Below are 15396 nucleotides of genomic sequence, written 5' to 3'. Positions count from 1 at the left end.
TGCTCCATGATCCCTGTAATCACAAACATCCATGACCCCTTTCATCAAAATGCTCCAGTATCACATTCATCATAATGCTCCATGCCCCTTTTCATCAAAATGTTCCATATCCTTGTCATCACAACGCTCTATGGCCCCTGTAATCACAATGCTCCATGCCCTTGTCATCACAATACTCCAGCACACTTCTCATCACAATTCTCCATGCCCGTGTCATCCCAATGCTCCATGAAAATCTCATCACAATGCTCCAGGACTCTTGTCATCACAATGCTCCATGACACCTTTCATCACAATGCTCCAGGGCTTGGTCATCACAATGCTCCATGTCGCCTCTAATCACAGTGCTTCATGAACCCGTTCATTAAAATGCTCCATGCCCACTGTCATCACAATGCCCCATGACTCCTGTCATCACAATGCTCCATGGCCCTTGTCATCACAAAGCTCCCTGGCCCTTGTCATCACAATTTCCGATGATCCCGTTTATCTCAAAGCTCCATGACACTTGTCATCACAATGCTCCATGACACTTGTCATCACAATGCTCCATGAACCCTGTAATCACAGTGATCCATGAAAGTTTTCCTCACAATGCTCCATTACCCCTTTCATCACAATGCTCCATGGCTTGGTCATCACAGTGCACCATGCCTTTGTCATCACAATGCACCATGGCCCTTGTCATCACAATGTCCCATGACGCCCTTTATCTCAATGCACCATGAGAGCTGTCATCACAATGCTCCATGACACGTGTCATCACAATGCTCCATGATCCCTGTAATCACAATGATCCATGACCCCTTTCCTCACAATGCTCCAGGAGGCATTTCATCACAATGCTCCATGCCGCTTTTCATCACAATGCTCCATGCCCCCTGTCATCACAATGCCGCATGACTCCGGTTATCACAATGTTACATGCCCCTTGTCATCGCAATGCTTCATGACCCTTGCCATCACAATGCTCCATGATCCTTGTAATCACAATGATCCATGACCCCTTTCATCACAGTGCTCCATGACCACTTTCATCACACTTCTCCATGTCCCTTGTCATCACAATGGTCCATACCCTTTTCATCAAATGCTCCCTGGCCCCTGTAATCACAAATCTCCATGCCTATGTCATCACAATGCTCCATGAAAATATCAATACAATGCTCCAAGACTCTTGTCATCACAATACTCCATGGTGCTTTTCATCACAATGCTCCATGACCACTTTCATCACAATGCTCCATGGCCCTTGTCATCACAATGTCCCTTGACCCCTTTTATCTCAATGCTCCATGTCCCCTTTCATCACAATCCTCCATGACCACTTTCATCACAATGCTCGATAACCCATTTGATCACAATGCTCCATGGCTCTTGTCATCACAATGCTCCATAGCGTTTTTCATCACAATGCTCCTTGACCACTTTTTTCACAATGCTCCATGACCATTGTCATCACAATGCTACATGACCCATGACATCGAAATGATCCATGACCCCTTTCATCACAATGCTCCATGATGCCTGTCATCACAATGTTCCATGGCCTTTGTCTTCACATTTCTCCATGGCTACTGTAATTACAGTGCTCCATAATCCCTTTCATCACAATGCTCCATGGCCCCTGTCATCACAATGTCCCATGACCCCTTTTATCTCATGCTCCATGTCCCCTTTCATCACAATGCTCCATGACCATTGTCATCACAATGCTCTATGCCTCTATCATCACAATGCTACATGACCCCTGACATTGCAATGATCCATGACTCCTTTTATGACAATGCTCCATGATGCCTCTCATCACAATGTTCCATGTCCTTTATCTTCACAATTCTCCATGGCTCCTGTAATTACAGTGTTCCATAAACCCTTTCATCACAGTGCTCCATGGCCCTTGTCATCACAATGTCCTATGACCCCTTTTATCTCAATGTTCCGTGTCCCCTTTCATAACAATGTTCCATGACCACTTTCATCACAATGCTCCATAACCCATTTGATCACAATGCTCCTTGGCCCTTGTCATCACAATGCTCCAATGCGCTTTTCATCACAATGCTGCATGACCACTTGCCTCACAGTGCTCCATGACCACATCCATCAAAATGCCCCATAGCCATTGTCATCAATTTTCCCCTTGACCCCTTTCATCACAATGCTCCATGCCCACTTTCATCACAATGTTCCATGCCCCTGTCATCACAATGCTCCATGATCCCTGTAATCACAATGATCAATTCCCACTGTCATCACAATGTCCCATGCCCCCTTTCATTACAATTCCCCATGACCCCTGTCATCACAATGCTCCATGGCCCTTATCATCACATGCTTCATGACCCCTGTCATCACAATGCTCCATGACCCTTGTCATCACAATGCTCCATGATACCTGTAATCACAATGATCCATGACCCCTGTCATCACAATTCTCTAGTACCACTTTCATCACAATGCTCCATGCCCTTTGTCATCACAATGCTCCATGCACTTGTCATCAAATGTTCCATGGCCCCTGTAATCACAATGCTCCATACCCTTTTCATCACAATGCTCCAGAACTCTTATCATCACAATTCTCCATGCCTGTGTCATAACAGTGCTCCATGAAAATGTCATCACTATGCTCCAGGACACTTGTCATCACAATGATCCATGACCACTTTCATCACACCGTTCCATAACCCATTTGATCACAATGTTCCATGGCCCTTGTCATCACAATGCTCCATAGCGCTTTTCATCACAATGCTCCATGACACCTTTCATCACAATGATCAATGATCCTTGTCATCACAATGCCCCATGACCCATTTTATCTCAACGCTCCATGACCCCTTTTATCACAATGGTCTATGACCATTGTCATCACAATGCTCAATGCCCCTATCCTCACAATGCTCCATGACCCCTGTCATCTCAATGATCCCTGACCCCTTTCATCACAATGCTCCGTGATGCCTGTCATCACAATGTTCCATGGCATTTGTCATCTCAATGCTCCATGACCTTGTCATCACAGTGCTCCATGACCCTTGTCATCACAATGCTCTATGATCCCTGTGATCACAATGATCCATGTACCATTTCCTAGCAATGCTCCAATACCTCTTTCATCACAATGCTCCATGCCCCCTGTCATCACAGTGCCCCATAAACCCTGTCATCACAATGCTCCATGGCCCTTGTCATCACAATGCTATGTGACTGCTGTCATCACAATGCTCCATGAACCTTGTCATCACAAGCTCCTTGATCCCTGTAATCACAATGATCCATGACCCCTTTCATCACAATGCTCCATGCCCTTGTCATCACAATGCTCCAGAACTCTTCTCATCACTATTCTCCATGCCCATGTCATCACAATGCTCCATGAAAATATCATCACAATGCTCCAGGACTCTTGTCATCACAATACTCCATGGCGCATTTCATCACAATTATCTATGACCACTTTCATCACAACGCTCCATGAACTCTTTCATCACAATGCTCCATGGCCCTTGTCATTACCATGTCCCATGACCCCTTTTATCTCAGTGCTCCATGACCACTTTCATCACAATGCTCCATAACCCATTTGATCACAATGCTCCATGGCCCTTGTCATAACAATGTCCCATGACCCACTTTTCCTCAATGCTCCATGACCCCTTTCATCACTATGCTCCATGACCATTGTCATCACAATTCTCCATGGCCCTATCATCACAATGCTCCATGACCCCTGTGATCACAATGCTCCATGGCCCTTTTCATCACAATGCTCCATGAACCCTGTCATCACAATGCTCCATGATCGCTGTCATCACAATGATCCATGACATCTTTCTTCACAATTCTCCAGTACGCCTCTCGTCACAATGCTCCACTCCTCTTTTCATCACAATGCTGAATGCAGTTGTCATCACAATGCTCCATGGACCCTGTAATCACAATTCTCCATGCCCTTGTCATCCAAAAGTTCCAGAAGTCATGTCATCACAATGCTACATTCCCTTGCCATCAAATGCTCCATGACCCTTGTTGTCACAATGTCCCATGACCCATTTTATCTCAAAGCTCCATGACCCCTTTCATCACAATGGTCTATGAGCAGTGTCATCACAATGCTCCATGCCCCTATCATCAAAATGTTCCATGAACCCTGTAATCGCAATGCTCCATGGCTTTTGTCATCACAATGTTCCCTGCCCCTATCATCGCAATGCTCCATGACCACTGTCATCACAATGCCCCATAACCTCTCATCACAATGCTCCATGATACCTGTCATCACAATGTTCCATGGCCTTTGTCACCACAATGCTCCATGGCCCCTTTAATCACAGTGTTCCATGACCCCTTTCATCACAAGGACAGATGACCACTGTCATCACTATGCTCCATGTCCCTTGTCATCTCTATGCTCCATGACCCCTGTCATCACAATGCACCAAGACCCTTGTCATCACAATGCTCCATAACCCTTGTCATCACAATGCTCTATGATCCCTGTAATCACAATGATCCATGTACCATTTCCTCACAATGCTCCAATAACACTTTCATCACGATGCTCCATGCCACTTGTCATCACAATGCTCAATGGCCTGTTTCCTCACAATGCTCCAGTATCCCATTCATCACAAGGCTCCATGCCAATGGTCATCACAATGCTACATGCCCTGGTCATCACAATGACCCATGATCCCTTTAATCACAATGCTCCATGACACCTTTCATCACAATGCTCCATGGCCCCTGTAATCACAATGCTCCATGCCTCTGTCATCCCAATGCTCCAGAACTCTTCTCATCACAATTCTCCATGGCCGTTTCATCCCAATTCTCCATGACAGTGTCATCAGAATGCTTCCATACTCTTGTCATCACAATGCTCCATGGCGTTTTTCATCACAATGCTCCATGACCACTTTCATCACAACACTCCATAACCAATTTATGAACAATACTCCATGGCTCTTGTCATAACAAGGCACAATGACCCTTTCATCACAATGCTCCATGACCTCTGTCATCACAATGATCCATAACACCTCTCCGCACAATGCTCCATTACCCCTTTCATCACAGTGCTCCATGCCACTTCTCATCACAATGCACCATGCCCTTGTCATCACAATGCTCCAGAAGTCATGTCATCACCAATGCTCCATGGCCCTTGTCATCAAAATGCTCCAGAAGTTATCTCATCACAAGTGTCCATGACCGTGTCCTCACAATGCTCCATGAGCACTGTCATCACAATGCTCCATGACCACTTTCATCACAATGCTCCACGCACCCTGTCATCACTATGCCCCATGATCCCTATCATCACAATGCCTCATGGCTCTTGCCATCACAATGTTCCATGACCCTTGTCTTCACAATGCCCCCTGACCCCTGCCAACACAGTGCTCCATGATCCCTGTAATCACAAACATCCATGACCCCTTTCATCAAAATGCTCCAGTATCACATTCATCATAATGCTCCATGCCCCTTTTCATCAAAATGTTCCATATCCTTGTCATCACAACGCTCTATGGCCCCTGTAATCACAATGCTCCATGCCCTTGTCATCACAATACACCAGCACACTTCTCATCACAATTCTCCATGCCCGTGTCATCCCAATGCTCCATGAAAATGTCATCACAATGCTCCAGGACTCTTGTCATCACAATGCTCCATGACACCTTTCATCACAATGCTCCAGGGCTTGGTCATCACAATGCTCCATGTCGCCTCTAATCACAGTGCTTCATGAACCCGTTCATTAAAATGCTCCATGCCCACTGTCATCACAATGCCCCATGACTCCTGTCATCACAATGCTCCATGGCCCTTGTCATCACAAAGCTCCATGGCCCTTGTCATCACAATTTCCGATGACCCCGTTTATCACAATGCTCCATGACACTTGTCATCACAATGCTCCATGACACTTGTCATCACAATCCTCCATGAACCCTGTAATCACAATGATCCATGAAAGTTTTCCTCACAATGCTCCATTACCCCTTTCATCACAATGCTCCATGGCTTGGTCATCACAATGCACCAGGCCTTTGTCATCACAATGCACCATGGCCCTTGTCATTCACAATGTCCCATGACCCCCTTTATCTCAATGCACCATGACAGCTATCATCACAATGCTCCATAGCACTTTTCATCACAATGCACCTTGACCACTTTTTTCACAATGCTCCATGACCATTGTCATCACAATGCTACATGACCCCTGACATCGCAATGATCCTTGACCCCTTTCATCACAATGCTCCATGATGCCTGTCATCACAATGTTCCATGGCCTTTGTCTTCACATTTCTCCATGGCTACTGTAATTACAGTGCTCCATAATCCCTTTCATCACAATGCTCCATGACCATTGTCATCACAATGCTCTATGCCTCTATCATCACAACGCTACATGACCCCTGACATCGCAATGATCCATGACTCCTTTTATCACAATGCTCCATGATGCCTGTCATCACAATGTTCCATGGCCTTTGTCTTCACATTTCTCCATGGCTCCTGTAATTACAGTGTTCCATAAACCCTTTCATCACAATGCTCCATGGCCCTTGTCATCACAATGTCCTATGACCCCTTTTATCTCAATGTTCCGTGTCCCCTTTCATAACAATGTTCCATGACCACTTTCATCACAATGCTCCATAACCCATTTGATCACAATGCTCCTTGGCCCTTGTCATCACAATGCTCCAATGCGCTTTTCATCACAATGCTGCATGACCACTTGCCTCACAGTGCTCCATGACCACATCCATCAAAATGCCCCATAGCCATTGTCATCAATTTTCCCCTTGACCCCTTTCATCACAATGCTCCATGACCACTTTCATCACAATGTTCCATGCCCCTGTCATCACAATGCTCCATGATCCCTGTAATCACAATGATCAATTCCCACTGTCATCACAATGTCCAATGCCCCCTTTCATCACAATTCCCCATGACCCCTGTCATCACAATGCTCCATGGCCCTTGTCATCACAGTTCTCCATGACCCTTGTCATCACAATGCTCTATGATCCCTGTAATCACAATGATCCATGTACCATTTCCTCACAATGCTCCAATACCTCTTTCATCACAATGCTCCATGCCACTTGTCATCACAATGTTCCATGCCCTTGCCATCACAATGCTCAATGGCCCGTTTCCTCACAATGCTCCAGTATCCCATTTATCTCAAGGCTGCATGCCAATGCTCATCACAATGCTACATGCCCTTGTTATCACAATGATCCATGATCCCTTTAATCACAATGCTCCATGACCGTTTTCATCACAATGCTCCATGGCCCCTGTAATCACAGTGCTCCATGACCACTTTCATCACAACGTTCCATAAACCATTCAATCACAATGCTCCATGGCTCTTGTCATAACAAGGCCCAATGAAACTTTTCATAACAATGCTCCATGACCCCTTTCATCAGAATACTCCATGGTTTTGTCATCACAACGCTCCATGTCGCATGTAATCACATTGCTCCATGAACCCATTCATTACAATGCTCCATGCCCACTGTCATCACAAATCCCCGTGACCACTGTCATCACAATGCTCCATGGCCCTTGTCATCACAAAGCTCCATGACCCCTGTCATACCAATGATCCATAACACCTTTCCTCACAATGCTCCATTAACCATTTCATCACAATTCTCCATGCCACTTGTCATCACAATGCTCCATGCACTTGTCATCACAATGTTCCATGGCCCATTTCCTAACAATGCTCCCGTACCCCTTTCATCACAAGGCTCCATGCCACTTGTCATAACAATGCCCCATGACCCCTGTAATCACAATGTTCCATGGCCCTTGCCATCACAATGCTCCATGAACCCTGTCATCACAATGATCCTTGATCGCTGTAATCACAATGATCCATGACACCTTTCCTCACAATGCTCCACGCAACTTGTCATCACAATGATCAATGCAGTTGTCATCACAATGCTCCATAGTCCTTGTAATCACAATTCTCCATGACCTTGTCATCAAAATGCTCCAGAATTCATGTCATCACAATGCTCCATTCCCTTGTCATCACATTGCTCCATGACAACCGTCATCACAATGCCCCATGACCCTTGTCATCACAATGCTCCATAGACCTTGTCATCACAATGCTCCATGACCCCTTTCATCACAATGCTCCATGCCCTTCCCATTGCAATGCTCAATGGCCCATTTCCTCAAAATGCTCCTATACCCTCTTCATCACAAGGCTCCATGACTCTTGTCATCACAATGCTACATGCCCTTTTCATCACAATGCCTCATGGTCCCTTTAATCACAATGCTCCATGACCCCTGTAATCAAAATGCTCCATGCCCTTGTCATCATACTGCTCCTGAACTCTTCTCATCACAATTCTCCATGCCTGTTATCCCAATTCTCCATGACAATGTCATCACAATGCTACAGGACTCCTGTCATCACAATGATCCATGGCACTTTTCATCACAATGCTTCATGACCACTTTCAACACAAGGCTCCCTGGCTTTGTCATCACAATGCTCCATGTCACTTGTAATCACAGTGCTCCATGAACCCGTTCATAAAAATGCTCCATGCCCACTGTTATCACAAATCCCCGTGACCCACGTCATCACAATTCTCCATGACCCCTATCATCACAATGATCCATAACACCTTTCTTCACAATGCTCCATTACCCCTTTCATCACAATGCTCCCTGCCACTTGTCATCACAATGCACTATCCCCTTGTCATCACAATGCTCCAGAACTCTTCTCATCACAATTCTCCATGCCCGTTTCATCACAATGCTCCATGAAAATGTCATCACAATGCTCCAGGACTCTTGTCATCATTATGCTACAGGCCATTGTCATCACAATGCCATATGATGCCTTTAATCACAATGCTCCATGGCCTTTGTCATCACATTGACCCATGACCCATTTTATATCAGTGCTCCATGACCCCTTTCCTCAGAATACTCCATGACCACTGTCATCACAATGGTCTAGGCCACTATCATCACAATGCTACGTGAACCCTTTCATCGCAATGATCCATGACCCTTTTCATCACAATGCTCCATGATGCCTATTATCACAATGCTCCATGACCACTTTCATCTCAATGCTCACTGACCCCTTTCATCACAATGCTTCATGGCCCTTGTTATTACAATTCCCCATAACCCCTTTCATCACAATACTCCATGACCCTTGTCATCACAATGCTCCATGGCTTATGTTATCATAATTCACCATGACCCATTTCGTCAAAATGCTCCATGGCCTTTGTCATCACTATGCTCCATGGCCCCTGTATTCACAGTGCTCCATGATTCTTTCATCACAATGCTACATGGCCCATGTCATCACAATGCTCCAAAGTGCTTTTCATCACAATGCTCCATGACCACTTTCATCACAATGGTCCTTGTCCTCTGTCATCACAATGCTCCATGGCCCTTGTCATCACAATGCTCCATGGCCCTTGTCATCACAATGCTCCATGACCCCAGTCATCACAATGCTCCGTGATCCCTGTCATCACAATGATCCATGACAGCTTACATCACAATGCTCCAGTAGTACGTTCATCACAATGCTCCATGCCCTTGTCATCCCCATGCTTCATGACCCATTTCATCACAATGCTCCATGACACCTGTTTTCACAATGCTCCATGGTTTTTGTCATCACAATGCTCCATAGCCCCAGTAAACACAGTGCTCCATGACATCTTTCATCACAATGCTCCTTGCCCCTGACATCAAAATGCGCCATGAGACTTCTCATCACAATACTACATGATCCTTATGATCACAATGCTCCATGACCCCTGTAAACAAAATGCTCCATGACCCTTGTCATCACAATGCTCCATGATCGCTGTAATCACTATGATCCATGACACCTTTCCTCATAATGCTCCAGTACGCCTTTCATCACAATACTCTGTGCCACTTGTCATCACAATGCTCTATGGCCCATGTAATCACAAGGCCCCATGACCGTGTCCTCACAATGCTCAATGAGCTCTGTCATCACAATGCTCCTTTAACACTTTCATCACAATGCTCAATGCTGCCTGTCATCACAAGGCCCCATGACCGTTTCCTCACAATGCTCAATGAGCTCTGTCATCACAATGCTCCTTGAACACTTTCATCACAATGCTCAATGCTGCCTGTCATCACAAAGCCTCATGACCTATGTCATCACAATGGTCCATGACCCAGGTCATCGCAAAGGTCCATGACCCATTTCATCACATTGCTCCTTGACACCTGTCATCAGAATGCTCCATGGCATTTGTCATCACCATGCTCCATGGCCCCTGTAATCAGAGTGCTCCATGTCCCCTTTCATCACCATTCTCCATTACCCCGTTCGTCACAATTCTCCATGGCCCTTGTCATCAGAATGCTATATGAACCCTGTAATCACAATGATCCATGACCGCTCTCACCACAATGCTCTAGTACCAGTTTCATTACAATGCTCCATGGCCCTTTTCATCACAGAGCTCAACGCCCTTGTCATCACAATGCTCCATGACCACTTTCATCACTTTGCTCCATGACCATTGTGATCACAATGCTCCATGCCCTTGTCATCACAATTCTCCATGGCCCCTAAATCACAGTGCTCCATGATCCCTGTCATCGCAATGATCCATGACAAATTTCATAACAATGCTCCTTGACACATGTCATCAGACTGCTCCATGGCCTTTGTCATCACAATGCTCCATGACCCTTTTCATCACAATGCTCCATGACACTTCTCATCACAATGCTCCATGGCCCTCTCCATCACAATGCTCAATGACAACTTTTATCAGAATCCTCGCTGACGCTTTTCATCACAATGCTCCATGACACCTGTCATCACAATGCTCCATGCCCTTGTCATCACAATGCTCCATGACACATGTCATCACAATGCACCATGTCTTTTTCATCACAATGCTCCTTTGCCCCTGTAATCACAATGCTCCATGCCCTTTTCATGGCAATGCTCCCGAACCCCTGTCATCACTATGCTCCCAGGCGCTTCTCATCACAACACCCCATGATCCCTTTCACCATAATGCTCCATGACGCCTTCAGCACAATGCTCCATGACCATTGTTGTCACAATGCTCCATGCGCCTTTCATCACAATGCTCCATGACAACTGTCATCACAATGCTCCATGGCCCCAGTAATCACAGTGCTCCTTGACCCCTTGCATCACAAAGTTCCATGACCACTGACATCACAATGCTCCATTACACCTGTCATCACAATGCTCCATGGCCCTTGTCATCACAATGCTCCCTGGTGCTTTTCTTCAAAATGCTCCATGACAACTTTCGTCAAAATGCTCCATGACCTCTTTCTTCAAAATGCTCCATGACCCTTTTCCTCACAATGCCACATGACCCTTTTCATCACAATGCTCCATGACCACTTTCATCACTTTGCGTCATGAACATTGTGATCACAATGCTCCATGCCCTTGTCACCACAATGCTCCATGGCCTCTGTAATCACAGTGCTCCATGACCCGTCATCACAATGATCCATGACCCATTTCATCACAATGTTCCTTGACACCTGTCAACACAATGCTCCATGGCTTTTTTCATCACAGTGCACCATGACAACTCTCATAACCATGCCCCATGGCCTTGGTCCGCACAATGCTCCATGGCCCCAGTAATCACAGTGCTCCAGGACACCTTTCATCACAATATTACATGGTCCTTGTGGTCACAATGCTCCATGACCCCTGTTATCACAATGCTCCATGAGCCTGGTCAGCACAATGCTCCATGATCGCTTTAATCACAATGATCCATGACACAGTTCCTCAAAATGCTCCAGTACGCCTTTTGTCACAATACTCCATGCCCCTTGTCATCACAATGCTCCATGGCCCCAGTAATCACAGTGCTCCATGACACCTTTCATCACAAAGTTCCATGACCATTTTCATCACAATTCTCCATGGCCCTTTCATCACAATGCTCCATGACCCTTTTCAGCATGATGCTCCATGAACCCTGTAATCACAATGATCCATGAACCTTCTCATCACAATTCTCCAGTACCAGTTTCTTCACAATGCTCCATGCCTTTGTCATCACAATGATCCAGAACTCTTGTCATCACAATGATCCAGAACTCTTGTCATCACAATGCTCCATGCCTGTGTTATCACAATGCTCCATGACCCTTGTCATCACAATGCTACATGACCCCTGTCATTACAGTGCTTCATGGCACTTTTCATCACAATGCTCAATGACCACTTTCATCACAATGCTCGCTGACACATTTGATCACAATGCTCCATGGCCCTTGTTATTGAAATTCCCCAATACCACTTTCATCACAATGCTCCATGACCCATATCATCGCATTAATCCATGAACCCTTTCACCACAATACTCCATGACCACATTCATCCCAATTCTCCATGACCCTTGTCATCACAATGCTCCATGACACTTCTCATCACAATGCTCCATGGGCCTTTCCATCACAATGCTCAATAACAACTTTTATCAGAATTCTCGCTGACCCCTTTCATCACAATGCTCCATGACACCTGTCATCACAATGCTCCATGGCTTTTGTCATCACAATGCTCCATGGCCCCAGTAATCACAGTGCTCCATGACACCTTTCATCACAATGCTCCATGCTCCTGACATCACAATGACCCATCACACTTGTCATCACAATGCTCCATTATGCTTGTCATTCACAATGTTCCATGATTGCTGTCAACACAATGATCCATGACCACTTTCAGCACAGTGGTCCATGACCCCTTTCATCACAATGTTCCATGGCTCTTGACATGACAGTGCTCCATGATCACTGTAATCACAAAGATCCATGACCCGTTTCTTCACAATGCCCCATGACCCGTTTAATAAAAAGGCTCCATGACCAATTTCATCACAATTCTCCATGATCATTTTCATCAAAATGTTCCATGCCCTTTTCATCACTTTGCTCCATGGCTCCTTTCATCGCAATTATCCATGATATTTGTCATCACAATGCTCAATGACCCCTGTCACCACAATGCTCCATGCCCCATTTCATCACAATGTTCCATGCCCCCTGTCATCACAATGCTCCATGACCACTTCCTTCACAATACCGCATGACCACTTTCACCACAATGCCCCATGACCATTTTCATCACAATGCCCCATGACCACTTTCATCACAATGCCCCACGACCCCTCTCATCACAATGCTCCATGCACGAGTCATCACAATGCTCCATGACACTTGTCATCACAATGATCCATGATCCCTGTCAGCACACTGCTCCATGACCCTTTCCATTACAATGCTCAATGCCCCCTGTCATCACAATGCTCCATGAGCTCTGTCATCACAAACTCCATGACCCTTCTCATCACACTGCTACATTATCCATGTCATCACAATGCTCCATGACACTTGTCATCCCAAGGTTCCATGGCCCTTGTCATCACAGTGCTCCATGACCACATTCATCTCAATGCTCCATGACCCATTCCCTTACAATGCTCCATGGTCCCTGTCATCACATGTCTCCATGACCGCTGTAATCACAATGATCCATGACCTCCTTGATCACAATTCTCCATTACCCCTTTCATCACAATGATCCTTGCCGCTTGTCATCACAATGCTCCGTGATCCCTGTAATCACAGTGATCCATAACCCCTTTCATCACAATGTTCCATGGCACCTTTCATCACAATGCTCCATAACCCCTGTCATCACAATGCTCCATGACCCTTGTCTCACAATACTCCATGACGATTGTCATCGCAATGCTACATGCCATTGTCATCACAATGCTCCATATCACCTCTCATCACTATTATCCATGACACTTGTCTCACAATGCTCCATGCCCTTGTCATCACAATGCTCCATGGCCCTTGTCATTACAAGTCCCATGACCCTTTTCCTCTCAAAGCTCCATAACACCTTTCATCACAATGCCCATGCCCCCTGTCACCACAATTCTCCATCTCCTTGTCATCACAATATTCCATGACCCTTCACATCACAATGCTACATGGACCCTGTCATCAAAATGCTCCATGACACTGGTAATCACAATGCTCCATGGCCCTTGTCATCACACAGCTCCATGCCCTTGTCATCACAATGCTCCATGACAACTTTCATCACAATGCTCCATGACAACTTTCAACAGAATGCTCCATGGCCACCTGTCATCACAATGTTCTATGACCTTTGTAATCACAATTTTCCATTACCCTTAGCTTCACAATGCTCCATGACACCTGTCATCACAATGCTCCATGAACCTTGTCATCACGATGCTCCATGGCCCTTGTCATCCCAATGTCCCATGACCTCTTTCCTCACAATGCACTATGACATGTATCATCACAATGCTCCATGGCCTTTGTCATTACAATGCTCCATGTCCCCTGTAATCACAGAGCCTCATGACCCCTTTCATCACATCTTTCCTTGACACTTGTCTCACAATGCTCCAGGCCCTTGTCATCACTATGCTCCAAACCCCCTGCCATCACAATGCTCCAAGCCCACTCTGAAAACCATGCTCCATGACACTTGTCTCACAATGCTCCATGACCCCTGTCATCACAATGTTCCCTGCTCCTCTCATCACAATTCTGCATGGCCCCTGTAATCACAATGCTCCATGCCCTTGTTATCACAATGCTCGAGTACTCTGGTCATCAGAATGCTCCATGCCCGTGTCATCACAATACTCCATAACACTTGTTATCACAATGTTCCATGACACTTGTCATCACAATGCTCCATGGTCTTTGTCATCAGAATGCTCCATTGCACCCGTCATCACAGTACTCCGTGATACATTTCTTCGCAATGCTAGATGACCACTGTCATCACAATGCCCAATGACATCTGCCTTCACAATTTGCCATGGTCCATGTCATCACAATGCTCCATGAACTGTGTCATCACAAGGTTCAAGGACACTTGTCATCACAATGATCCATTACAACTTTCATCACAATGCTCCATGATGACTGTCATCTCAATGCTCCATGGCCTTTGTATTCACAATGCTCCAAGGCCACTTTAACGAGAGTGTTCCATGACCCCTTTCATCACAATGCTCCATGACCCCTGTCATCACAATGCCCCATGACGCCTGTCATCACAATGCTCCATGTCCCCTGTAATTACAATGCTCCATACCATTTTCATCACAATGCTCCAGAATTCTTGTCATCACAATATTCCATGACCTTGTCATCACAATGCTCCATGACACATGTCATCAAAATTCTCCATGATCCTTGTCATCACAATGCACCATGGCTCTTGTTATCACAATG

The sequence above is a fragment of the Balaenoptera physalus genome (genome assembly GCF_965194825.1).
Source record: "Balaenoptera physalus genome assembly, chromosome: 14".
In the NCBI taxonomy this organism is placed as follows: Eukaryota; Metazoa; Chordata; class Mammalia; order Artiodactyla; family Balaenopteridae; genus Balaenoptera; species Balaenoptera physalus.
The sequence above is the reverse complement of the archived record's forward strand: the minus strand, read 5'-3'. Positions refer to the sequence as shown.